Source organism: Hylobates moloch, unplaced genomic scaffold, assembly GCF_009828535.3.
Source record: "Hylobates moloch isolate HMO894 unplaced genomic scaffold, HMol_V3 SCAFFOLD_1, whole genome shotgun sequence".
NCBI lineage: Eukaryota > Metazoa > Chordata > Mammalia > Primates > Hylobatidae > Hylobates > Hylobates moloch.
This window is the reverse complement of record NW_026652276.1, coordinates 79319611-79346604: the sequence shown is the minus strand read 5'-3', so window position 1 is coordinate 79346604 and position 26994 is coordinate 79319611. Positions and strand designations below refer to the sequence as shown.

The 26994-nt window shown below is 36.6% G+C and overlaps 1 long non-coding RNA gene and 1 other non-coding gene across 2 annotated transcripts; one reads left to right on the top strand and one right to left on the bottom strand.

The window, feature by feature from the left end:
- Positions 1 to 4712: 4712 nt before the first annotated feature.
- LOC131383041 (uncharacterized) lies at positions 4713 to 26550 on the bottom strand. The gene is made up of 3 exons (XR_009212747.1): positions 26488 to 26550; positions 4974 to 5069; positions 4713 to 4764 (listed from the first exon to the last, which is right to left on the bottom strand). It is a non-coding gene; the product is annotated as an uncharacterized LOC131383041 (long non-coding RNA).
- Positions 22755 to 22856, top strand: LOC116809838 (U6 spliceosomal RNA). Its single transcript, XR_004370017.1, has one exon. It is a non-coding gene; the product is annotated as a U6 spliceosomal RNA (small nuclear RNA).
- Positions 26551 to 26994: the final 444 nt, after the last annotated feature.

The following is a 26994-nucleotide window of genomic DNA, read 5'->3' as shown; positions in this document are numbered from 1 at the left end:
CACCCATTAATGGAATTGTTGGGTCAAATGGTATTTCTGGTTCTATATCCTTGAGGAATCACCACACTGTCTTGTGTGCCTAGAAAACTCTGTTTTCTTAATAAATTGACCCTTTGTCATTATCAAATATTTACCTATCCCAGATAATTTGCCTTGTTTTGAAATCTACTATATCTTACAGTAATATAGCTACTCCTATTTTCTTTGGATTAATCTTTACATGATGTGTCTTTTTTTTTTACTTTTAAGCTATTTATACCATTATATTGGAAAGAATATTATTTTAGATAGAGTCTCAATTATTTTCACAATTTACACTTAATGTAATTACATTCGATGGTTTTATAAATTTTGCTTACATCATCTAACAGAATTCAGAACATTTAAGAAGAGTAAAAGAATATGTCATATTTATGCATATTTTTGTTCTGTCTGTTGTTTTCTTCTTTCTTCCTGATGTTGACAGTGTATCCTTTTATCATTTCCTTTCCGTTTAGAGAATTCTCTTTAGTCATTAATTTAGGATAGGTTGTCTTAGAACCTGAAACTGTTTGATATCTTCATTTCTGAATGATAATTTCACAGCATTTTTTTCCTTTTAGCATCTGAAAACTATTGTGCTAACTTCCTCTGGTTGTCATGGTTTGTTGTTAAAAAAAAAACTGTTGTCATTTTATTTGTTTCTTTCCTGTAGAAATTGCACGATTTCTCTCTGATTAATTTCAACATTTTTTTCTTCTTTTTTTTTTTTTCGGAAATTTGACATGGAGATGTCTTGGTATAGATTTCATTGAATTTATCCTGTTTGTGGTTTGCTCAGCTCTTGAAACTATAGATATATACTTCCTGGAAATTTGGGAGTTTTTTTAGCTATTGTTTCTTTGAATACTTTTTTGGCCACACTCTTTTTCTCCTGTCTCTGAGACTGTGATGACACAAATGTTAGATATTTTGTTATTATCCCACGTTTTTTAAAGATCTTATTCATTTTTTTCCATCTATTTTCTCATTTTCTCTGTTGTTTGGATCGAGTAATTTTTATTGCTCTATCCTCAAGCTCACTGATCCTTTCTTCTCTTCTTCTTATTCTGATGTTCAGCTCATTCATTGAGTTCCTATCTCAGTTACTATATTTTTTAGTTCTAAGATGTTCATTTAGTCTTTCTTTCCTCTTCTATTTCTTTTCTCAAAGACTTTTATATCTTTGATGAGACTTTTTATTTTTTATTTGTTACAAGCATGTCCATACTTGCTAGTTGGAATTTTTTTGTTAGCTGCTGAAAACTCATTATCAGGTCATTCTAATATCTGTGTCATCTCAGTGTCCATTAAGACAATTCCCACTGCTACTTGTACTTTTATATTTCTTATGACTCCCTAAACCCATTTTATCTCTAGGTAGGGTTAAATTCTTCCCCATGATCTGGATTTTCAAATTTTCCGTGGGGATGTGTGCTCAGAGGTAGGTTTTTCCACCTTTCACACTTTGGGAACTCATAGTTTTTCATCTGTTTCACAGAATTTGCAGTGGCATGCCACTTCTTTAAAAGGATCTGTGAATTCTTTTGGTTTTCCTAGTACATTCCTGGCATGGTTCTCAGAGCAGAAGATCATGGAGTGAATCTCCACAGACAATTCTATCCATCCAGATGGGAGCTACACATTAGCCCTGTCTCCTATTCACCTTCTTCTTTCAACACTGCTCCCTTTCCTTCTTGTTTTTTCTCCTCACTGGATAATTTCAAATGACCTGTATTTGTGTTTACTATTTTTTTCTTCTGCTTGACAATTTTCCTATTGATACTCTCTATTATATTTTTACTTCATTCATTGTATTATTCAGCTCCAGAATTTCTGTTTTATTCTTTCTTATTTTTATCTCTTTGTGGACTTCATCCTTTTGTTCATGAATTACCTTTCTAATTTTTTCAAGTTACCTATTTGTGTTCTCTTGTAGCTTGTTGAGTTTCCTTAAATAATTCTTTTTTTGGCAGTTTATGATCTCCATTTCTTTAAAATCTGTTACTGGAATATTGTGTTCTTTCGTGGTGTCATGTTTTCTTAATTGTTTGTTTCTTGTAGCCTTGCTTACATGTCTTGAAGTCTTTATAGACTGGTTTTGTGGGGGAAAAAAAAACTTCAGTATGAGTGGGTGTGAGAGTACTGGCTCAGTGTAATGTGGTGGTTCTGACTCTGGTGAGGGAAGAGCATAGTCTCTATGTAGCTTCATTACCTGAGGTTAATATTGGCAAAGATGTCAGGGATCCTCAGTGGCCAAGGCTGTGGGTTTCTACAGCAGCAGTGAGGACTTTGGGGTTTCTGGTGGCAAAGACTGCTAGGATCCTCCCAGTCTCTCTCTCTCTCTCTCTTTTTGGTTTATGGAAGATGTCATGGCCAAGAAGATTCTTCTTGGCACCAGTTGTAGCTTCCACACATGCTCACATTGGCAGCGTCACTGGTGCCTAATGTGTGACAACTGTGGAGCGGCCATTGAGCCAGGGTCTTGAGTGCAGGCTCATGTGGAAGGATTGAAGCTCCAGGGTCCAGAGCAGCAGTGATGCCACTACCCAGCATGCAAGCACCCCCACTGCAATGTTAGTAACAGTGTGCAAGACATGGATGCTTATGAAGCAGTTTGGGGGTGGGGTACAGAGTGCAGGCAAACAAAGAGACATAGGTCCAGAATCCAGACATGGGAGCTTTCACAGTGGCAGTGGCTTTTCTTTCCTTTCCTTTCCTTTCCTTTTCTTTTCTTTTCTTTTCTTTTTTGAGACGGAGTCTCACTCTGTTGTCCAGGCTGGATGCAGTGGTGCGATCTCAGCTCACTGCAACCTCTGCCTTCTGGGTTGAAGTGATTCTCCTGCCTCAGCCTCCCGAGTAGCTGGGACTACAGGTGCCCACCACCACGCCCAGCTAATTTTTGTATTTTTAGTAGAGGCAGGGTTTCACCATATTGGCCAGGCTGGTCTCAAACTCCTGACCTTGATATCTGCCTGCCTCCACCTCCCAAAGTGTTAGGATTACAGGCGTAAGCCACTGCACCCGGCCTAGCAGTGGCTTTTCTGTCCTAGGCATGGGCTGTCATGTAGTGGCCACAGAGTTGGGGTCCAGAAAGGGGGTATGTGTGGAACAACCACAGTTCCAGAGTCTGTAATGCAGATGGCCTGATGCATTGGTAGCTCTTTTGCCTGCCATGTGTGGGGCAGAGTAACTGTGAAGCCAGCATCCGGAGCATACATATACACAGAGTGATCATATCTCTAGTATCTAGGGCACATGCTAGCACAAAGTGGTAGTAGCTTCAGTGTTTGAGGCACAGATGCACATGGAAGGTCACAGTTCCAGGGTCTGGGGAGTATGCAAAGAGTGCAGGGTGTGGAATTGTCTCAGCAGTGTAATAGCAATTCCGACTCCTTCCTGGAGCTAAAGGGCAGAGTAGTGTTTCTCTTTCCAGGGTGTCTGCAGCAGTAATGGCTGTTAATTACTTCACTGGTAAAAGCTGATGATATCCTCTGTGGAGCAGGCCACTGAGGTCTGCACTGATGAACACTAAGGGCACTCTGCAGGGAGTTCAAAGCTGCCACAAGTGATGTTGAGGTACTTAGCAGCAAAGGCTGTTGGAGTCCTCTGCAAAGCAAGTCACTGGGCACAATAGTGGCACCCACCATATGGCTGATACTGAGAATTCTCAATCTGCTACTTTGTTCCTAGCCATCTCTAGATGTCTCCACTATGCCAATTTCCCCAGCAATCATATCTGTGTGGTTATTTATTGCTTTTTGCTCCATTGTATTGCTGCAGGTTCTTAACTGGACTCTTGAGCCCTCCTAAGGCTATTGTCATTTTTTGATAGCTGTCTAATTTCTGGTTTTTGTGTGGTGGAATGAAAGCTGGTATCACCTACTCCACTATCTTGCTGATGTTCCCATCATGAATTATTTTACACATAGCTAAATAATCATTAGAAAAGTGTCCTTTGTTTACCCCATTTCTATTTGTTGTTGCTTATCCATGTAATATAAACTGTTTATGCTATAATATTATTTACTTTCCCCTACATTTTGATTTTTAATAACTGTATAGTATACTCTTTTTGGATTTACCACATTCTATTTAACCAATTCTCTGCAGGCATATGCTTAGGTTATTTATGATATTTTGACATTAGAAATAATATAATGATAAATATTATGTACACACTTCTTTGTGTATATCTCAATGACTTTTAGGATAATATTTAATAAATAAATTAATGAGTAAAAGGTTATGCACATTTTTAGGCCTTTGATACGTATTGCCAAAGTGCCTTCCAAACAGGATATATTAATTTTCACCCTACCAGCCATAGACAAATAATTCCCATTTTCCTGGACTAATAGTTCTATTGTGTATCATTTGGGAATTTTTGATAGTTGATTCTATTTTTTTACATCTCCTTAGCTGGCATTTGTTAAAATGACAAATAATGCTAAAAGATTATTGATAATGTCAGTTAAGAAATGTACAGTACTCAAAGACAGAGCATATGAAAGCCCTGGGCATCTGTAGGCCATTGTACATAAGATATTGATTACTTATTTGCCCATTTATAAAACATATTGTAGAAGGATTAAACTGTATCCTAAAAGAGACAGTAACTTGTGTTATACTGAAGTATTTGTTATTACAGCATATGTAACAGATAATATTTGTTTACATTTTTAATTACTTACATTTTCAGCCAAGAAAATCTCTGAGGATAATGCTTCATTTACAAGAGTGTCCCTGCAAAAGACAACATAATGTAATCACATATTACCAACAATTCCATGACAACAATGCAGTGATTTTAAAATGACTTCCAAATAAAGGCTTAATTATAGCAAGCTATAAAAAATTAAACAAGATACAATAATGGCGCTAAAATTAAATTAAGGAAAAATAGCACAGTACATAGAGATGTGAATAGAAATGAAGATCCTGAAACTAAATACCTGGCATATTGTCCATTATGTTCTGAAATCCCATTGTTAGAGTCTAATTGCTCCTTCCTCAGAACTTACAATGTTGGGTACAAATGAATCATAGGGCTACACTCCATAATCAGAACCGATTCAATATATGGAAGAAAGAAGAATCTTGTTATTAAAAGTCATTCATACTTTTTTATTCTAGTGAGATTGGTGGGGAGTGGAGTTGTGGGAGCAAAATTGCATTAGTACAAGAGCAGCAGCCACATCATCTTATCCATTTTTTCAATGTAACATGCGTAACATTCACTAAATGGGCTGAAAATATCTAAATGGCAAACTTTCTTACGGTTTGGAAACATTTTTGAATAAATATATACTTTAGTATGTAGATATCTGGTACCTCGTGGTCCTAAAATTTTAAATAAAGTGAGGGAGCCATGGTGCAAACAACTCATAAGAACTTGGTGAAGTACGATCAGGAATATATGATAGAAAGCAGAAAGTTATATCTTTATGTTAGTAGCTAAAACACTTTTTCTAATACGCATGCATATTTCTGCTTTATGACTGTAGAAACCTAGTAATATCAACCTATATTTTCACAAAACTGCCCTTACAAAACAAAATAAGTAAGACAACCCTTGTTAGTCATATTGGATTCAACCAACCCACAATATATGAGATTTGAGCTGATCTGACGGCACGCTATTTGTGAACTCAGTCTTCTTATGACAAATACACTTTAAGTAAAATTCCTAATGATGTTTATTTTAAAAGCATCTCTGGAGTGATAGAAGAAGGTTTCAGACAATGTGAGGGAAACTATGGAAGAGGAACTTGTACTATAGTATAAGAGAATTCAAGAAAATGTTATTGGTTCAGCTGGATACATTCATAGGATATAACTAAAATGCAAACTCCAAAAGGAGGGCCAAAACTATAACTTAGAAAATCATTTGGCTGCAATTGAAGTTGTTATTGCTTCTCAAAAATGCACAAAGCTGTTTCATACCCATCTTTTCTTAACTGGCTGATGACAAAGGTCCACAAGAATTATCTCCATTTTACAGTTAAATAAAATTCAATGAAAAGCAAATGACTTTTCTGAGACATTTCTATCTTAGGTGAAACCAGAATACATGCTGCATTTATTCTGTTACTTGATGCCACATGTTTGTAGCTCCCAGATTCCCCTGCATCACTTATTAAAATAAGTTTTCCAGGACCCAACATAGGCCTTTTGAATCAGAATCTTCAGGGAAGGATTCTGAGAAAAAGCATTTTATTCAAGGATCCAGGTGATCTTTATCAAAAAAGCTTTGGCAAAATTGGCAACGTGAGCTTAATGCCATCAAGATCAATGATTTGACCTTTATGGGAAGCAAGTTTAAAGTCAAAGTGTACAACCTCCAATTTGAGACAGTAAAAAAGGCAAGATATAGCTTTTCTTACTCGTAAGATCCCGTCATCATTAACTCAACCTACAAGTACACATTTTACAAAGTTTGACTTTCCCAACTCAATAATTCCTGCCTATGCAAACTGACCTAACAAGAAACAACATTCAGTTTTTTCCCAACTTTATCATTGAGAATACTACTACTACTAGCACTTACTGAGTATGTTCAATGTGTATGTTACCATTTTAACTATTAAATTCACTTAATAACTTTAACAACTCTGTAAGTTAGGCACAATTATTAATATTAATCCCATAAAGAAACTGAAGCAGATGTGGTTAAGTAACTTTCCCAAGATTATACCGCTAATAAATGCCCAAAGCACAACTTTGAACCAAAAGGTAATAGTGCCAGGGGCCATTCTTGTGTTCAGAACTATAATCTCTGATGCACCCAAATACCCTAAATTTTGTAGAGATAATTTAATTTCTCAAAAAAGAGAATTCTAAATGTGTAAAGAAACTTTTCCCAATAGAAAACACTAAAAAATTTTGGATAAAAAAGAATGAGATAGTGGGGAAAATAAGAGATTTCCTCAGAGGCAAGGAATCACAAGAAAGTCAATCTGCAGTAGCAAGGAAGCCTTGAAGCTTTTTGTCCTGAAGGCATTTGCTGACCTGTCACGGTCAAAGGTGCCATTATGAGAAAACAGGGCAGGGCAAAGCTAGGACCAGAACTAGTTAGAGGTAAGATAATCTCCTCAAAAAGATGGGACCCCCAGAAGTATAAAGCCTTCTGTCAGTGACCTAAAAAACAACCTACCACTTTAAAGAACACTTGCCTTTTTAGCTTTGCTTCTGGGTTAATTTAGCAAAAAATGAGGAGAAAAGTTTCCAAAAAAAATTCCTAATTGTGACTCTATACTCATAGGGTTTGGGAATTCAGATTCCTATTTGGCCCCTGAAAATCTCAAGGCAAATGTTTAGTTTAAAATATACCTCAGTTAATTATTTCTCCAGGTTCCTAGTATAGGCATATACAAATCTTCTATGGAAAATCTATCTTTAAATCCAGTTCTCAAAGAATTACTACGGATAAGATTTCAAGACTTAAAAACACAGTTTCATAACTGAAACTGTTCCTAAAACATATGGTAAGAAGCCACCAAGAAAGAGTGAAAGCAGAAACAAAAAAACTTCACAATCATACTTACAAAGACCGAAGGTATATGAACTAACAGATATAGAATATTAAATTAGAATATTTCACATATTTTTAAAAATAAAACATAGGGTCATTCATGTGATGAAGAAATGGACATTGGGCAGATTTGGAAAGACATCAAATAGAATTTCTGGAAAAATAAGATGTAATTATTGTATTAAGAATATCATGAGATAACTAAAAAGAACATTTAGACAAAGCTAAAGAGAAAATCTTTAAATTGAAGGATTCTAAAAGTGGCCAAATATAAGACAGACTAGGTAAAAAGAAACAATAATTACAGAGATAACTGGTTTTTCAAAAAGAGCAACAAAGAGAAAGAAGCTCAAATATTGTCAATCAGCTAAATAACTGGAAATAATGAATTACATATTTAGCAGAAAGAATATTCAAAGAAGAGAAAATAAAGATTTTTTTAATTAGGAAAATTGATCGTGCAAAGGTAAAAGCCTCTCATGAAACAAAATCCTTTGGAAGGCTAAGGCAGGAGAATTGCTGGAAGCCAGGATTTAGAGACCAGCCTGGGTAACAAAGTGAGAACCCCGATTCTAAAAAATATTTCTTAAAAAAACTAGGCAGGCATTGTGGCACTCACCTGTAGTCCCAGCTGCTCAGGAGGCTGAGGCTGTAGGACCACTTGAGCCCAGGAGTTCTAGGCTGCAGTAATCTATGATTATGCCACTGTACTCTAGCCTAAGTGACAGAGTAAGATCCTCTCTCTTAAAAAAAAAAAAAAAAAAAAAAAAAAATTTAAAAAAAAAAATTCTCAAAGATGTACTTCCTTCAAGAAGAAATGTCTGAAAAAAAAAAAAAGCAGTGGGGGTTGGGGGAGGAAAATGTTAAACTAGATATATTTACTCTATAAAACTATAATGAAAATAACTACTTTGTGGTGTTGGTATAAAATCAAGAAATAATAAAAATCCCATACAACAATAGCATATTAAAAAGCAGGTGATCAGATTTAAAACATTTAAATTCTAGCATTATTCGAGAGAATGATGAAGATTTTATTAACTTTAGATTTTGTTACATTTAACACACATGATTAAATATGCTAAATTAGTAAAATTTTAATGTATAACTTCCCAGTTGATCAAGAAAAGTGTAAGAGCAAATAACAACTATTAACCAATCCAAATGTTTTTGACGGAGAGAATCTTCTTTTCTTCATGTTTTCTATTTGTTTCTATTTTGTGGATGTTAATCTTAATCAACATTTTTACTCTTTTTATTTTTATTTTCATTTTATTTTGAGTTGGAGTTTTGCTCTTGTTGCTCAGGCTGGAGTGCAAAGGCGCCATCTCGGCTCACTGCAACCTCTGCCTCCCGGGTTCAAGTGATTCTCCTGCCTTGGCCTCCCAAGTAGCTGGGATTACAGGCATGTGCCACCACCCCCTGGCTAATTTTGTATTTTCAGTAGAGACGGGGTTTCTCCATGTTGGTCAGACTGGTCTCAAACTCCTGACCTCAGGCCACTGGCCTTAGCCTTCCAAAGTGCTGGGATTACAGGCGTGAGCCACCATGCCCGGCCAAGTTGCTGTTATCTTGAGGTCATTACTTACTTCAGCATAATCTAGTTTATCCTGAGTGATTCAACAAAGAAGGAACTAAACTGCTATAATTTCAACTGATATAATTTTCTACAAAGAACAGACATGACCTATTATAGACAAACTATTGGAATTTAAGAAAGAATTTTCTTAGGTGAAAAATATTAGAAAGTTCAATATACAAATGTATGAAAGTTCAAATTTATGTAACAGAATTACTCAGAAAGTGTCATTAATATAAAAGTAAATTACAAACGCATTTTAAAAAAGGTACTATATGTAAATCTTGAAAAAGATATGTAAGAACATTATGTAGAAAATTAGAAAATATTATTGAAAGACATTAAAGACTTAAGCAAATGCAGAAGTACACCATGTACATAGATAGAATCAATTTGTAAAAACAGGAATTTTTCCCAAGTTGGTCTGTAGATTGAAGGCTTTCAACCAAATTGTAGGCTTTTTTTTCTAATGGGGGCTAATTAACTATTTCTATTATGTATATGGAAGATTAAAGAGAAAGAGTATCCAATATACTACTAAGAAGTGCAAGACAGAGGACTTTCCTATTAAATATCAAGGTTAAGAATAAAGTTAACATGTTTAAATCAGTGTTATATTGGTGCATGAATAGGTAGGCCAATGCAATACTGGAAGTAAGCACCAAAAGAGCCTCGTGAGTACATGGAGACTTAAGCAATGAGAGACCAGGATATACAGATAGGTTGGAATAAATAGACTGTCCCATGATTGGTATAGTTATAATTGGTTATCTACACAGAAATAAATAAAAACAAAAAAATGCTACTTTAAACCTACACAAAAAATCAATTACAGAAGAATTAGAAACATACATTATCAAAACAAAATTTTTTGTATTTTAGAGAAAACTATTATCTGGCTAGAAAGTATTTTTTAAATAAAACACTAAAGCTCAAAACATAAAGGAAATATAAAATTAACCTTACTAAAACTTATATTTTATATTCATTAAATGACACTATAAGAAGAAAAATGCAAACTATAAGTAGTCCTGGAAGAAAGTAATTGCAAAACACTTAAGTGACACAGAATTAACATTTGTAATATATAAAGAATTCCTACAAGTCAATAATAAACTCAGGAAAATTGAGCAAAAAGTTGTAAACAAACATTTTTAAAAAGATAATCAAATAGCATGCCAATGTATTAAAAAATTATTAAACCTCCTTAGTAATCAGAGAAAGGCAAATTAAACCCATAACTATGTGCTATATATCATTCACTCACTCATTAGGTTGATAACAATTGAAAGCTCAGTAATGGGACAGCATTAGGAGATACACGTAATGCAAAATGACGAGTTAATGGGTGCAGCACACCAACATGGCACATGGATATATACGTAACAAACTTGCACATTGTGCACATGTACCCTAATAAAGTATAATAATAATAATAATAAACCTCAGTAAATCTTAATGTTGACTTATTTAGAGTAGGGAATCTCTCACATAAGGCTGGAACTACTAAACAGCATAAAATGTAAAACAATTGGCGTTAATTATCTAGTAAATTCAAATGTGCACATATCCTTTGACTCAGCAATTTTAATTCTAAATATATAGCTTAGAGCAACATATTTTATACATAAACACACACACACACAGAAAGAGAGAGTGAGAGAGAGAGACAAACAAATGTAAGAATGTTCACAACAATATAGTCATACCAAAAACAAACACATTTTTAAACCTGGAAACAATCTAGATATTTACCAGGAGTATAATGGATTAAAAATATCTGTTAAAATTAGATTATTATTTGAAGTGAAAATGAATGACATGAGGATTTACAAATGGATAAATCTTTTTAAAAATAAAGTAATATCTCAGCACCACATCGCACTTATTCCAAAATTGACCACATAGTTGGAAGTAAAGCACTCCTCAGCAAATGTAAAAGAACAGAAATTATAACAAACTGTCTCACAGACCACAGTGCAATCAAACTAGAACTCAGGATTAAGAAACTCACTCAAAACCACTCAACTACTTGGAAGCTGAACAAGCTACACCTGAATGACTACTGGGTACATAACAAAATGAAAGCATAAACAAAGATGTTCTTTGAAACCAGTGAGAACAAAGACACAACATATCAGAATCTCTGGGACACATTTAAAGCAGTGTGTAGAGGCAAATTTATAGCACTAAATGCCCACAAGAGAAAGCAGGAGAGATCTAAAATTGACACCCTAACATCACAATTAGAAGAACTAGAAAAGCAAGAGCCAACACATTCAAAAGCTAGCAGTAGGCAAGAAATAACTAAGATCACAGCAGAACTGAAGGAAATAGAGACACAAAAAACTCTTCAAAAAATCAATGAATCCAGGAGCTGGTTTTTGAAAAGATCAACAAAATTCATAGACCACTAGCAAGACTAATAAAGAAGAAAAGAGAGAAGACTCAAATAGATGCAATAAAAAATGATAAAGGGGATATCACCATTGATCCCACAGAAGTACAAACTACCATCAGAGAATACTATAAATATCTCTGTGCAAATAAACTAGAAAATCTAGAAGAAATGGATAAATTCCTCGACACATACACCCTCCGAAGACTAAACCAGGAAGAAGTTGAATCCCGGAATAGACCAAAAACAGGTTCTGAAATTGAGGCAATAATTAATACCCTACCAACCAAAAAATGTCCAGTACCAGGCGGATTCACAGCCGAATTATACCAGAGGTACAAGGAGGAGTGGTACCATTCCTTCTGAAACTATTCCAGTCAATAAAAAAAGAGGGAATCCTCCCTAACTCATTTTATGAGGCCAGCATCATCCTGATACCAAAGCCTGGCAGAGACAAAACAAAAAAAGAGAATTTTAGACCAATATCCCTGATGAACATCGATGCAAAAATCCTCAATAAAATACTGGCAAACTGAATCCAGCAGCACATCAAAAAGCTTATCCACCATGATCAAGCAGGCATCATCCCTGGGATGCAAGGTTGGTTCAACATATGCAAATCAATAAATGTAATCCAGCACATAAACAGAACCAAAAGCAAAAACCACATGATTATCTCAATAGATGCAGAAAAGGCCTTTGACAAAATTCAACAGCCCTTCATGCTAAAAACTCTCAATAAATTAGGTATTGATGGGACACATCTCAACATAGTAAGAGCTATCTATGACAAACTCACAGCCAATATCATACTGAATGGGCAAAAACTGGAAGCATTCCCTTTGAAAACTGGCACAAGACAGAGATGCCCTCTCTCACCACTCCTATTCAACATAGTGTTGGAAGTTCTGGCCAGGACAATCAGGCAGTAGAAAGAAATAAAGCGTATTAAATTAGGAAAAGAGGAAGTCAAACTGTCCCTGCTTGCAGATGACATGATTGTATATTTAGAAATCCCCATCATCTCAGTCCAAAATCTCCTCAAGCTGGGAAGGAACTCCAGCAAAGTCTCAGGATACAAAATCAATGTGCAAAAATCACAAGCATTCCACCAGTAACAGACAAACAGAGAGCCAAATCATGAGTGAACTCCCATTCACAATTCCTTCAAAGATAATAAAATACCTAGGAACCTGACTTACAAGGGATGTGAAGGACCTCTTCAAGGAGAACTACAAATCACTGCTCAATGAAATAAAAGAGGACACAAACAAATGGAGGAACATTCGATGCTCATGGATAGGAAGAATTAATATCATGAAAATGGCCATACTGCCCAAGGTAATTTATAGATTCAATGCCATCCCCATCAAGCTACCAATGACTTTCTTCACAGAATTGGAAAAAAATACTTTAAAGTTCATATGGAACCAAAAAAGAGCCTACATTGACAAGACAATCCTAAGCCAAAAGAACAAAGCTGGAGGCATCACGCTACCTGACTTCAAACTATACTACAAGGCTACAGTAACCAAAACAGCATGGTACTGGTACCAAAACAGAGATATAGACCAATGGAACAGAACAGAGCCCTCAGAAATAATACCACACATCTACAACTATCTGCTCTTTGACAAACCTGCCAGAAACAAAAAATGGGGAAAGGATTCCCTATTTAATAAATGGTGCTGGAAAAACTGGCTAGCCATATGTAGAAAGCTGAAAGTGGATCCCTTCCTTACACCTCATACAAAAATTAATTCAAGATGGATTAAAGACTTAAATGTTAGACCTAAAACCAGAAAAACCCTAGAAGAAAACCTAGGCAATACCATTCAGGACATAGGCATGGGCAATGACTTCATGTCTAAAACATCAAAAGCAATGGCAACAAAAGCCAAAATTGACAAATGGTATCTAATTAAACTAAAGAGCTTCTGCACAGCAAAAGAAGCTGCCATCAGAGTGAGCAGGCAACCTACAGAATGGGAGAAAAATTTTGCAATCTACTCATCTGACAAAGGGCTAATATCCAGAATCCACAAAGAACTCAAACAAACTTACAAGAAAAAAACAAACAACCCCATCAAAAAGTGGGTGAAGGATATGAACAGACACTTCTCAAAAGAAGATATTTATGCAGCCAGCAGACACATGAAAAAATGCTCATCATCACTGGCCATCAGAAAAATGCAAATCAAAACCACAATGAGATACCATCCCATGCCAGTTAGAATGGCGATCATTAAAAAGTCAGGAAACAACAGGTGATGGAGAGGATGTGGAGAAATAGGAACACTTTCACACTGTTGGTGGGACTGTAAACTAGTTCAACCATTGTGGAAGACAGTGAGGCAATTCCTCAAGGATCTAGGACTAGAAATGCCATTTGACCCAGCCATCCCATTACTGGGTATATACCCAAAGGATTATAAATCATGCTGCTATAAAGACACATGCACACGTACGTTCACTGCAGCGCTATTCACAATAGCAAAGACTTGGAACCAACCCAAATGTCCATCAAAGAGAGATTGGATTAAGAAAATGTGGCACATATACACCATGGAATACTATGCAGCCATAAAAAAGGATGAGTTAATGTCCTTTGTAGGGACATGGGTGAAGCTGGAAACCATCATTCTCAGCAAACTATCACAAGGACAAAAAACCACACACCGCATGTTCTCAGTCATAGGTGGGAATTGAACAATGAGAACACTTGAACACAGGAAGGGGAACATCACACCCCGGGGCCTGTCATGGGGTTGGGGGAGGGATAGCATAGGGAGATATACTTAATGTAAATGATGAGTTAATGGGTGCAGCACACCAACATGACACATGTATACATATGTAACAAACCTGCACGTTGTGCACATGTACCCTAGAACTTAAAGTACATTTCTAAAAAAAAGTCATAATGTTCAGTGAAAAACAGTAATTCATCAAAAGATACAGACAGTACTTTTCATGTCTATAAAGTTCAAAAATAATAAAAGGTAAACTCATATTATTCCAGGGCGAATATATATGTGACAAAACTATAAAGACAAGCAAATTGTACCTACATGTTTTATGTACTTTTTATATATGGTCTGCAATACGGTTTGGCTATGTCCCCACCCAAATCTCATCTTGAGTTGTAGTTCCCATAGTCCCCACGTGCCGTGGGAGGGACCCAGTAGAAGTCTCATGGATGCATTTAACCTCATGCTGTTCTCATGATAGTGAGTGAGTTCTCGTGAGATCTGATGCTTTTATAAGGGGCTTTTCTTCCTTTGCTTGGACCTTCTTTCTCCCACTGCCATGTGAAGAAGGATGTGTTTGCTTACTCTTCCATCACAATTGTAAGTTTTCTGAGACCTCCCCAACCATTCAGAGTTGAGTCAGTTAAACCTCTTTCCTTTATAAATTACTCAGTCTCAGGTATTTCCTTACAGCAGCGTGAGAATGGACTAACACAATCTGTTTCACAAAAAAAATTAAAATCAGTAAAAAGTCATGCCCCAGAACTAAGGTATTTAGTGCATAATGGTTGCTGTATCCTTTTTAAGTTTTAACTGTAGTTCTAATTTCTACATAAGATTCTCCCAGCTCAGGTTGCTACAAGAAAATTGCAATCAGTTATCATAAAATTTCATTTTCCCTGTTTTATCTTAGTAATGTCACGTGAGGACACACTACTTATGTATTAGAGATGTAAAGAGATGTGGCTTGATGATTCCTACTGTTTCTATTACATTATGGGACTTTTAATAGTAAATATAGCTCCAAATTTAAATATCTGCTGTTTCAGAAATAACAATGGGGACTGTAATGATATGGAAATGCCGTTAGCTCTTCCTGGAAGAATCAAATCTGTGTTTTGTTTTGTGTAATTTTATTTTCTTGTCTTTTTTGAAGGTATAAGGATGAGAATCCAAAACTTTTAAACTACTCATGAGACATAATAATTTGAAGGAAATATAAACCCATTTTCCAATTTTTGTAACTAAAATATATCACTATTTGCTTAAAAAATGAGTGACATTTTCCTTTTAAAATATTTTTATCAACTTTTTCTAAAATTACATATTTCTCATGAGTAGAAAAATTTAACAGACTCAGGTAGACAATCAAAATAGACATTATTAGTAAAAGAAACATCCTGTACTTTGGAAAATACTCAAATTACCCTAGACCCCCAAATAACTATATACATATATGGATTACATCTGATTAACTAGTGAAATTACTTTTATTTAATCAGTTAATAGGGATGATATTCACCTGTCACTTGCTTTTAGTATCATAATTTATTTTAGATAGTTACTATTATACATGCATACAGATATGCATGCATCCACACACAAACACATGAAATATCAAATGAAAGTTTGATATTAAGGCTATAACTAATCTAGTAAATGAGATGAAAATAAAGCAAAAAGCACTTACCCATAAGGAATTTTAAGACCTTGACTTCATGTGAAATTGAACTTTTAAAAAGCCTCAAGCTTTAATAAAGCAGGGATTCATTATCAAAAGTTTCCATGAAGAGGAAAAACAGGAATACATTAACGATTTGAAGAAACTAAAAATAAGATGACCTCAGCTTTTAAAAAGATAACATGGAATTATGAAAGTATGTGGTAAAGACATATTTAATGCTACACACTTTGAAGTAACCATCACCTTCAGAAATTACCAGTCTTGGCCACATCACACTGAGATATATCCCTAGTCACAGATGACTCTGAACACTCTGGCTCTTGTTTATTATATTCTAAAAGTGTCATAACAGTTTTTAGTTACAATTCTGAACGAGTAAACTTAATAAAAAGTTTTTTAAAATAATTGTAAATTTTGGGTTATATCTCTGTATTAATCAGGACTCTGTGGGTTGCAATGAACAGAAATGAACTAAAGCTAGATTAAGACATAAACAGAAAAATCCCAAACATTATAAATGTTAGAGAGATATATTATAAATCCCAAAGTAGAAAACATACAGCTACACTCCATGAATAGAAAATTTCTTTGACAGATTATTTCTCTGTGAATTGGCTTTCTCTGACTCTCATGTAGTAGATGGTAGAGAGTTACCCTACACTTCTAAGTTGACCATTGCTCCCAGCTGAACAAAAATAGATTAGTATCAATTACGAATTCCCTGGAAATATCTGCTTGGCTCAGGTTAGGCAAAGTAATCTATTTTGGTTCAATCAACTAGAATTGAAAGATGATTATGGTCAAGCATAACAGACAAAGGACAATGGGATATGGATATTTGTAAACTGGAAAAATACCCCACAGGGTATTTATTACAATCCTAGTAGACGTTTATACTTCACTGCCCTCAGCCAATTCACTAACACAGGAATCTGAGTTGCCTCAGAGACTCTCTATTTGAACCTACTTCTCTGTAGTAATTGTACTATTACTCCATTGCACAGAAAAACTGGCCTGAGCTAATAGAAATTATCTCAGCTTAATAGGACATACATACATTTTAATTTTATTTTGGAGAGAATCAGAAAAAAAACCTCTCGAGATCACTGGGCCTTTGACGCCCCTCTGTGTGGGCATATGGCTGATCTGATTACCTCCACAGTAATATGGGTTGAGCACTAAGGTAGAAAGCAGAGCTTTATTGTTTATGATGGATTTATATTTGATTTATATCCCTTTTAGAGATAGTGAACTATTTAGGAACTGAGAAGATAAAGTTTTCAGAGGCAGTATAGTGTATACAAGCATACCTTGACTATTTGTTGGCTCAGTTCTGGACCACTGCAATACAATAAATATTGCAACAAAGCAAGTCATGCACAGTTTGTAGTTCCCCAGTGCATATAAAGGCTATGTTTATACTATACTGTAGTCTATTAACTGTGCAATCACATTATGTCTAAAAAAGTTACATATCTTAATTAAGAATTACTTTATTGCTAAAAAAATGCTATCAGTTTTCTGAGCCCTCAGCAAGTTGGAGTCTTTTTGCTTGTAGAAGGTCTTGCCTTGATTGATGGCTGCAGGGCATTGGTTGATGAATATTAGGGAGGCTGTGGCAATTTCTTAAAATAAGATAATGCAGTGTACCACATTGATGGACTCTTCCTTTCATGGAAGAATTCTCTGTAGCATGCAGTGTTGTTTGATAGCATTGTACTGGCACTAGAACATTTTTCAAAATTAGTCAATGCTCTCAAACATTGCCCCTGCTATATCAACTACGTTTATATAAAATTTTACATCCTTTGTTGTCATTTCAGCAATGTTCATAGCATTTTCACTAGGATTATATTCCATTTGAGGAAATCACTTTTTATGCTCATTCTTAAGAAGCAACTCCTCATTCATCAGTTTTATCATGAGATTGCAGCAATTTGGTCACATCTCTGAAGATGTGTTCCGCTTCCGATTCCAGTTCTCTTCCTATTTCCACCACATCTGCAGCTACTTTTCCCACTGAAGTCTTGAACACCTCAAACTCATCCAATGAGTGTTGGAATCAACCTCTTCCAAACTGCTGCTAATGTTGACATCCTGACAATCTCTCATGAATCATAAATATTATTACCTAGAACAGTGAATACTTTAGAAGGTTTTTAACTTACCTTCCCCAGGTCCATCATAGGAATCACTATCTATGGCAGCTATAGCCTTGCAAAATGTATTTCTTAAATAATAAAACTTGGAAGTCAAAATGACTCCTTGATCCATGGGATACAGAATAGATGTTGTGTTGACAGGCATGAAAACAACATTAATCTTGTACACCACCATTAGAGCTCTTGGGTGACTAGGTGCATTGTCAATGAGCAGTAATATTTGAAAGGAATTTTTTTCTGAGTGATAGTTCTCAACAATGGGCTTAAAATATTCAATAAACCATGCTTACAACAGATATGCTGTCATCCAGGCTTTTTGTTTCACTTATGGAGCATAGGCAGAGTCGATTTAGCATACTTCCTAAGGTGTATTAGTCTGTTCTCATGCTGCTGATAAAGACATACTCAAGACTGGGAAATTTACAAAAGAAAGAGGTTTAATGGACTTATAGTTCCACATGACTGAGGAGGCCTCACAATCATGGTGGAAGGTGAAAGGCATGTCTCACATGGTGGCAGACAAGAGAAGAGAGCTTGTGCAGGGAAACTCCTCTTTTTAAAACCATCACCTCTCGTGAGACTTATTCACCATCACGAGAACAGCATGGGAAAGACCTGCCCCCATGATTCATTTACCTCCCACTGGGTCCCTCCTACAACATGTGGGAATTCAAGATGAGATTTGGGTGGGGACACAGCCAAACCATATCATAAGAGCTCTAGGATTTTGGAGTAATAAATGAGCATTCATTTCAGCTTAACGTCATCAGCTGCATTAGCCCCTAACAAGAGAATCAGCCTGTCTTTTGAAGATTTGAAGCTCAGACATTGACTTCTCCTCTCTAGCTATGAAAGTCCCAGATGGCATCTTCTTCCAGTAGAAAGCTGTTTTGTTGACATTGAAAATCTGTTGTTTAGGATAGCCTGCTTCATCAATAATCTTAGCTAGATCTTCTGGATAACTTGGTGCAACTTCTACTTCACATTTGCTGCTTCATCTTGCACTTTTATGTTATGAAGATGGCTTCTTTCCATAAACCTCATGAACAAACTTCTGCTGGCTTCAAATTGTTCTTCTGCAGCTTCTTTACCTCTCTTAGCCATCATATAATTGTAGAGTTGGGGCCTTTCTCTGGATTAGGCTTTGACTTAAGGGAATGTTATGGCTGGTTTAGTCTTCTACCTAGACCACTCAAACTTTCTTTATATCAGCAATAAGGATGTTTGTTTTCTTATTTGTGTATTCACTGGAAGAGAACAGTACTTTTTTTTTTTCCAAGAACTTTTTCTCTGCATTAATGACTCAGCTGTTTGGCACAAGAGGCCTAGCTTTTTACCTCTCTCAGATTTCTACATACCTTCCTCACTAATCTTAATCATTATTTTATTATTATATTTTTATTTTTGGAGACAAAGTCTCACTCAGTTGCCCAGGCTGGAGTGCAGTGGTGCAATCTCGGCTCATGGCAACCTCTGCCTCCCTGGTTCCAGTGATTCTCATGCCTCAGCCTCCCAAGTAGCTGGGACTGCAGGCGTGAGTCACCACATCCAGCTAATTTTTGTACTTTTAGTAGAGACAGGGTTTTGCCATGTTGGCCAGGCTAGTCTCGAACTCCTTATCTCAAGGGATCTGCCTGCCTCAGCCTCTCAAAGTCCCAAGATTACAGGCCTGAGCCATCACACCCAGCCTTAATCATTGTTAGCTTTTGAATTAAAGTGAAAAACATGAAACTCTTCCTTCACTTGAATACTTAGAGGCTTTTGTAGGGTTATTAATTGACCTGATTTCAATGTTGTCATGTCTTAGGAAATAGGGTGGCCTGAGAAGACGGAAAGAGACTGGAGAACGGCCAGCCAGTGGAGCAGTCAGAACACATACAACATTTCCTAATTAAGTTTGTCAACTTATATGAGCACCATTTTTGGTGCCCCAAAACAATGACAATTTAACATCAAATATCACTGATCATGGATCACCATAATAGATACAATGATAATTAGAAATTTTAAAATATTGTGAGGATTACCGAAATGTGACAGAGACATTAAGTGAACATATGATTTTGGAAAAATGATGCCAATACAATTTCTGAAGGCTTCCACAAAACCTTCGATTTGTTAAGAACAACAACAAAAAAGCATTATCTATAAAGCGCAATAAGGCAAAGTGCAATAAAACAAGGTACACCTGTATAGGTTATGTGTACTGGCTTTAGAGCCACTACCACTGTCCAAACTATAGCTTGTGCAGACTTAATCAAGTTTTTTAACTTCTTTGTCCTACAATATCCTCATCTGTATATTTTGGATTAAAATAAATTAAAAAAATTAATCTTAGCAAACTGCTTACTTACAATGCCTGGAAGACTGTAAGTACTCAATATTCTAGTTGTTTTAGAAGGAGTGGTTTTAAGACTTGCTATATTCCTGTAATGTCCTACATACCCCTTCTTGCTTTAGAAGGGATGATTTAAAAACATGCTGTATTCTTGTCAGAGAGCCAGGTACTAAAGCAGATTTATTATGAAGCTAATTAGAGTTGAATTTCAGGGTTCTGGACTTTCCAAGGCTCATCTACATTTTTTTATATTTTATTTCCTAAGAGCACACCCCAAATTGTATAACTCTGAGCCCAGTAAAACTTAGTTCCACCTTTGGTCAAGTTTGGTGGACCCATTCCAGATAATTATTCATAACTATACTAGGATAATTTATTTAGCTCAGTTTACCAAGATGACAAAAAGAAGAGTTGAGAATGATTAAATACTGAGAAAAAAGAATCTATTCAGTTTACTGTATACAAAACTTTGAGAGTAACTGTTTTATTCTTATTCTATAATAATTAATAATAGATTTAAAATAGACGAATCAGATTGCTTAAGCTCTTGAGTTAGAGGCTGTAGTAAGCAATGATCGCACTACTGTACTCCAGTCTGGGTGACTAAGCAAGACCCTGTCTCAGGAAAAAAAAAAAAAAAGAGGAATGGATGATCATACAGGGAAGTTTTGACCATAATGAAGTGTATAAAATGTTATTATTTCAACTGATGACTCCAGAATTCCTCTAAGGGATACAGCTATCTTTGAGAAAATAGCATAAAATTTTTGGAGCAGTATGTGGGACTTCCACACCCTGGTTGGCTGGCCCTAAACTACGAAAGAAAGAAATTGCTCTCTAGACATAAAAAGAATGGGAATTCCCCCAAGTAGTCTGCAAAAGAGAGATTGAGGAAGAGGAAGGGAAGAAGAAGAGTAGCTGCATATTGTACAAAGTGACTACTTCCAGAGAGCCTTCCAAATTTTCTTTCTGGAGTGATCTCAGCTCACTGAAGCCTCAATCTCCTGGGCTCAAGTGATCCTCACACCTAATCGTGTAGACTAGCAGGGACGACAGATGTGGGCCACCACATCCAGCTAATTACTTTTTAATATTTTTTGTAAGGATGGGATTCCACCATGTTGCCCAGGCTGATCTCAAACTCCTGGGCTCCAGTGATCCTCCCACCTAGCCCTCCCAAAGTGCTGGGATTACAGGTGTAAGCCACCAGGCCTGGACTCTCCAAATTTTCAATAAAGACTTTAGAATTCATAAAAGTTGTGGAAGTGAATATTTATTTTTGGAATCTGAAGAAGCAGTTGAGTTCCTCTGATGAGGAACTGAGTTAGCCTATGAGGATGCATGGCCTATAAAAATGTAATCACACAGGGAATACATACAAATCTCAGGGAGGGTGCCATAGTTTGTGTGTCCCCAGAAGCAGACACTGGGACAAGAACTCCAGTGCAAATTGTTTGTTGTTGTTATTGTTGTTGTTTGAGACAGTCTTGCTCTGTTGCCCAGGCTGGAATGCAGTGGCACGATCTCGGCTCACAGCAACCTCCATATCCTGGGTTCAAGTGATTCTCCTGCCTCAGCCTCTGGAGTAGCTGAGATTACTGGCATGCATCACCACGCCCAGCTAAGTTTTGCTTTTTTAGTAAAGCTGGGATTTCGCCATGTTGGCCAGGCTGGTCTCGAACTTCTGACCTCAGGTAATCCACCCAGCTCGGCCTCCCAAAGTGCTGGGACTATAGGCGTGAGCCACCTCACCCAGCCTATAGTGCAAATTGTTTATTTGGAAGGAGGAAAAAACCACCACTAGGCCAGGGAGGAACTGGGACAAGGAAGAAAAGGTAGTCAGAGAAGTTCATTATTAAGCCATTTACCACTGTGGATGTGGACTTCATCATGTTAGGCAAGAGGAGTTCGTGTAAAACACACCCCTCAGAAGTATTTTCTGAGGAACTGGGTATGTATATATAATTCTTGTGGGTCATTGTTTGAGGGCTATACACAGAGGAGATTCCTTGGCACCTCTGACCCCAACAAATAAGGTAAATATATGCAAGTGCTTGAAGCTGAAATTTGGGTTAGGGAATATGGGCAGGTTACCAACATCGTCTCCTCTGTCTGTGGACTTTGGACATCCATTGGCTCTGAAATTGACATGAATTTCAAGACAAGTTCAATAGATTTCTGAAGGTCAGAGAAACTCTCATCGTCTCCTGAATGGCATGACAGTATTTTATTTTGCTTTAAATTTGTCCTCACAAGGAATTGATTCTTTTTAAGAAAGTCTTTATACAGCACTGCTTTGGCAGCATATATACTAAAATTGGAACAGTAACTAGAATATTAGCATAGCCCTGTGCAAGGATGACATGCAAATTTGTGAAGCATTATATATACATATTTTTACAGGGTGACTATAGTCAATAATAATTTAATTGTACAGTTTAAAATAACTTAAAAAGTCTGATTGGATTGTTTGTAACACAAAGAATAAATGCTTGAGGGTGAATACCCTATCTTTCATGATGTGATTATTAATATAGCATATCTGTATCAAAACATTTCATGTACCTCATAAATATATATACTATTATGTACCCACAAATATTAAAAATTAGAAAAAGAGAAGAAAGTCTTCACACAGATAGGGCTAGGGAATATGTTACTTGAGAGACTGATCTGTACTTTTCTCCCGAAACCTTCAGCTTCTAATGATTCTCTTCCAAATATCCATGTTCTCTGTCCAAAGCATTTTTGGGGGGCATCTTAGGATGGTTTCTTCTTTGCATAACGCTATTAAACTAGTGTAAAACTGTCACTCTTCAATTTTAATTACATAATCTTTTAAAATGGCATTTAATGACATCTAATTTATCCAAGAATTGCCTTTTTATTTTAATGCTGTTATTTCTGTTTGTTTCTCCAAGTCCATAATTTGCTGTACTGGAGTTTTATTCTTCTTGCTTTTGGAAAGAAAGACAAAAAATCCAGATGTAGTCCAAATATAAACTGTTCACAGAATTACATAGATACCATTCCATTCCCAGTATAATACATGTAAACACATGGACATCTCTCACTCCAACTCTAATTGCTCCAGAGCTTATCTGTTGAACCATTTTAAATAGCATTGAGTGGTCTCTGCAGGCATCACATGTGATATATGTAAGTATTCAATACATACCTATAGACTGGTACGTAGAAAGGGGAAAGACTATCACTTACTTCACTTATTTTGAAATGATACACAGGTTTAATAGAAATAGAAATGTAAATAAATTCAATAATTTGGGGAAATACATATTATTCTTTCAATAATTTCTCTAAAAGGTTTTAATTTTTGTTGTTTTTAACTCTATCAATTATCTTTTTTTTCCTTCATAGTTTCAATCCGAGTATTGAATTGTCTTTGGCCTGAAAACATTTTAGTTCCTTTCCAAGTGAACAATGACTTCTTTTTCTTCTACCTTTTTAATGCCCACAATAGAGTCTCTAATAGTGGGGGCCATCCCAGCCCCCATGATTATGAAGACAGCACTGGTTCTCTTCCTTCATAGTTCCACAAGGGTTATCAACCTGCTTTTTCTCTACTTCAGGTGGAAGTGTTTCTTCTGAACCAATTATCTTCCTATCTTTGTCCTCTGAAGAATCGTTTTTCCACTCCCAGCTATTTTCTTTCTTAGGGTAAGTTTTATGTCTGGGTCATTTTGCTTATTTCTCTACCCTCTTAAAAACTGAATTCCTCTGCCTTAGAGAATTCTCAACTTCATACATTATTTGACATGTTTAAAATTTCTTCGATTCTAAGGGAATTTTGTCTTACTGGTATGTGAGAAGCGCAAAACAGGTCATCACTTCTAAAACACAGAAACATATGTTACCTAAAGAAAGAACCCATGGCTGCATTTTGCAGATACTGTAAAAAAAATCTTGTAAGTGAATTATCCAACTACTGTGTTGTATCTTCCCTTATCCACTACTAGGTACAAATTCTGGAAATTACTGAACTCTGAAAACACTTCACCAACGATTACGAAGGAGTTATTCTTAACTTGACCATTTTTGTAATTCGTTGGCCATACCCTGATATTCATCTTCCTAACAACACTAAAGATGATTGACTACCTGTAAGGAAACTGATTCTTTGTGGAAATAACTTCTAATAACTAAACATTTGTCTCAATAGCTTCAATTTTTTTTTAGGGAAGGTTGATAGTTGTCAAAAAATATCTGATGTAGGAGGAAAGTGAAAATGACACTGTCATCTAGAGAACTGGAAGGGAGTGAATGATGGCCTTTGACCTACCCTTGAAAGAGTTGTTCTTGTATAATACAATCAGTTAAGAAGAAGGAGCCAGGGTAATTCTATGGGTAAATACAGTCTTTCTTAGCTATGGGGCAAGGGAGTGGGGTTAGCAGGTGTGTGTATGTTGCAGGCGATTGCTTCATTCAGGCTTTTCCCCAAACTCCAGTCCCAGGAAGAGAGAATTCAAAGCCAAGCAAAAATTGTTAAGGCTTCACTGGAGTATCTATCCACCTCCTCCGACCTGAGAGTAAAATCAAGAAAGCATACACAGCAGCAAATTTGGCAAGGGAAGGCCTTGGCCACGTGCCCTATCCTGGGCTAGCAAGAGTACTTTATCCTTTACCCTATACATATAGAACTGCTATGGTTTCTTCAACCATCTCAGTTGAGGCATTGTAAGTGGAATATTTTAACAGCCTTCCTAGAGTGATGGGATTCAAATCAATCTAGAGAAGCAGTGTTACACCCTGTTATGTTTTGGCTGTGTCCCCACACCCAAATGTCATTGTCAATTGTAGTTCCCATAATCACCATATGTGGTGGGAAGGACCAGGTGGAGAGAATTGAATCATGGGGGCTGTTTCCCCCATCCTGTTCTCATGATAGTGAGTGAGTTCTCATGAGATCTGATGGTTTTATAAGGGCCTTCCCTCTTCACTAGGTTCTCATTTCTTCTCCTCTCTATCACCATGTGAAGAAGGACGTGTTTGCTTCCCCTTCTGCTATGATTGTAAGTTTCCTGAGGACTCTCTAGCCATGTGGAACTATGAGTCAATTAAACTTCTTTCCTTTGTAAATTACCCTGTCTCGGGTACGTCTATTTTTAGTAGTGTGAGAACAGACTAATATACACCCACTCTGCAGGAAGGTCGGTGCAAAGCAAGCCAGGATAGCCTCGGATTGCATGGGCTACAGAGGGGAAAGTGTTGGTAGGTTGTAAGTGATTAGGCAGTGATTAGGCACTTATCCACCAAAGGACAGAAATTCAACTGTAGGGAATCCAGGCCTCCTAGTGGTTGATACTCAACTGTGGTTTAGGTAAAACTTCCTAAATATGTTACTCTGCTTTGTTCAATAATAACAGATTCACTTATGTTTCTTCTCCCTGTCCTGTCCCCGACCCGCAGCCCTCGGCATTGTTTCTACACAGTTAAGCAGTGTCTTACTGTCTGCCTTCCAGTCACTCTATACCCATGTCCAATAAAGAGCAGTGACATTACCCAACACACTTATTGAAAGTAAGAGACTTTGTAGTTTGTAACAGCCATATTGATATTCATGCTTATCATTTTATACAGTTACAGGTGATACTAAAACATTTTTCAGTAAGAAGAATTTGTTTAACATCTAACCATACAATATTAACCACTGAGAATAGAAATAATAGTAAGAATAACAAAACATGGGCACTGCCCTCAAAGAGTTTATAATCTAATGGGAGGCAGGCAAGTAAACAAATTATTATAATGTAGTATGATATTAACCTACACAGAGAGCAGAGAAGAAGGGCCTCTAACACAGACTTAAGGTAGAGGGATAAGGAATAGAGTAAAAGGAAATTATTACCAGTGCAGGATTCTTGGAGGAAAATGTGCCTACTTCCTGTTCACAAGGATGAATAGAAAATATTCAAAATGGGCATAAGATGACAAACAAGGCAGAGAATCCAGAGAAAACATGGTATACCCTGGGGAACTGCTAAGTAGGGCTTGAACACAACATACCGGATCAGGCACAATTTCAGCTGAGTCAAGAGAGACAGGCTGGCATGGGATCCTGGAGAGCCTTAGACACCATGACCAGGATCCCAGCATCTAACAAGAGGGAAGATAGAGAACTAATGAATGATGCTGTGGGCTGAATTATACCTGCTCCCCCAGTCCCATGGGGTGAGTCCTCACATCCAGTGTCACTATTTAGAGACAGGGCTTTTAGAAGGTAATTAAGATTAAATGAGGTCATAATGGTGGAGTTCTAATCTGATAGGATTGGTGGCTTTATAAGAAGGGGATGAGAGAGATCTCTCTCTCTCTCCAAGTGCATGTGCCAAGCAAAGGCCCTGTGAGGACACAGTGAGAAGTTGGATCTGAAAGCCAGGAAGAGAGTCCTCACCAGAACCCAACCATGCTGACGCCCTAACCTCAGACTTCCAGATACAAGAACTGTAAGAAAATCAATTTCCGTTGTTTAAGCCATCTAGTCCGTAGTATTTTGTTACAGTAACTTGCACC